The following is a 2,500-nucleotide window of genomic DNA, read 5'->3' on the forward strand; positions in this document are numbered from 1 at the left end:
AGAGAGAGAGAGAGAGAGAGAGAGAGAGAGAGAGAGAGAGAGTGAGTGTGTGTGTGTGTGTTATTGTTGTTGTTGTTGTGTGTCCATGCCCATAGGAAAGACTGTTGAATTATGTAATTTTTGCAGAATCGGATTATATATATATATATATATATATATAATATATATATATATATGTACAAATACATATGAATGTGTCTATGTGTGTATGTGGCAGTTTATCAGCATATGAGAGAGAGAGAGAGAGAGAGAGAGAAAGAGAGAGAGAGAGAGAGGATCAATAAATGTCAGACTCCTATGGAATAATGAGTTTCCAAGGTTTTACTAACAATATAGGATGCCACAAAGGTAGTCCCGTGAGGCACGCACGCGCGCGACACACACACACACATACAGAGAGAGAGAGAGAGAGAGAGAATTTCTACGAAAGTATATAAAGAATTAACAATATTTTTCATAAAAACTAACATTCTGATCTGAATCGAACAATTTGCTTTAAAAATTAAAGGATTCCTTATCCGGTTAGTTTTCCATATTGATATGATACAAATTGGATTTACGTTAATCTTTAAACGCATAATATAGCTAATGTAATATTATAAAGAGATTCAAAACTTTTCCTTCTAAGTAGTAGAATTTAATTGATATAATTCTGTATTTTCAGTGCCTACTCTATGGCCGATGGAAATCCTATTTCTCTTTGCTTGTGTCTAGCAGGAACAATTCCAAATAATGTTACTGTTGCAGTAATTGATAGCAAATGTGCCACTAGCTCTGTTGATGAAAAGAACGACCTTCACACCGCCACAGTTATTATAATAATAATAATAATAATAATAATAATAATAATAATAATAATAATAATAATAATAACATCTCTCCCATATGTAGGAAGTGCAATACGAAAAATGAAACCATTAACCACATAGCAAGCGAATGCCCGGCACTTGCACAGAACCAGTACAAAAAGAGGCATGATTCAGTGGCAAAAGCCCTCCACTGGAGCCTGTGCAAGAAACATCAGCTACCTTGCAGTAATAAGTGGTAGGAACACCAACCTGAAGGAGTGATAGAAAACGATCAGGCAAAGATCCTCTGGGACTATGGTATCAGAACAGATAGGGTGATACGTGCAAATAGACCAGACGTGACGTTGATTGACAAAATCAAGAAGAAAGTATCACTCATTGATGTCGCAATACCATGGGACACCAGAGTTGAAGAGAAAGAGAGGGAAAAAAATGGATAAGTATCAAGATCTGAAAAATAGAAATAAGAAGGATGTGGGATATGCCAGTGGAAATTGTACTCATAATCATAGGAGCACTAGGCACGATCCCAAGATCCCTGAAAAGGAATCTAGAAAAAACTAGAGGCTGAAGTAGCTCCAGGACTCATGCAGAAGAGTTTGATCCTAGAAACGGTGCACATAGTAAGAAAAGTGATGGACTCTAAGGAGGCAGATGCAATAATAATAATAATAATAATAATTGGCATTTCACAGACATGTATAAATATTATATATATATATATATATATATATATATATATATATATATATATATATATACATAATATATATATACACATATATATACATATATATACATATATACTATATATACATACATATATATATACTATATATATATATATATATATATATATATATATATATATATATATATATATATATATATGGTATATATGTATATATATATATATTATATATATATATATATATATATATATATATATATATATATATATATATATATATATATATATATATATATATATATATATATATATATATATATATCATATATATACATATATATAAATATACAATAAAGAAGATTAAGGGCAGTAACACGAAAAGATTCACATTATGCTTTAATCCTACGTTTCGTGACAACATCGCCACATCTTCAGGGATTTTCTACAAAATAAAATATAAAGATCGTCTCTGGCCTTTGATGACGTCGGGTGTTGTTTATCAATACACTTGTCCCAGATGTAATCTGGGAAAATATGTGGGATATTACCCGGCGTTCGTTATCAAGGGTCAGGGCTGGGGATTTCCATCAGGGCTTTAGTTTATAGAAACTGGGAGTAAGCTATCTAACCCAGAAACATCTTATATAAGGAATCACACTATTAAATGTAAAACTACGATCAAATACGAAGATTTTAAAATTATTAGCCAAACAAGGGAACTCAACGAAATGTTTATTTTGGAAACTCTGTACATCAAACTACGAGGTCCAATCTTAAACAACCATTTCTCTGCTGCCACATTGTCTTTAGCCCAAATATTATGTAATTCCTTGTGCTTCTTGATGTACTTTTAGTGTGTTTTTATCTTTTATGCTGAAATGTTGGTTAAGTGTGGAGCTGTTTTTGGCTGTAGTTTGATTAATATATGACGTTTACTTTTGCTTGTAGGCGTTGTTCTTTTCATGTATATGTGTAACTTAGCTGAAATTTTAAAATATTC

Source organism: Macrobrachium nipponense, chromosome 20 (assembly GCF_015104395.2).
Source record: "Macrobrachium nipponense isolate FS-2020 chromosome 20, ASM1510439v2, whole genome shotgun sequence".
Taxonomy (NCBI): domain Eukaryota; kingdom Metazoa; phylum Arthropoda; class Malacostraca; order Decapoda; family Palaemonidae; genus Macrobrachium; species Macrobrachium nipponense.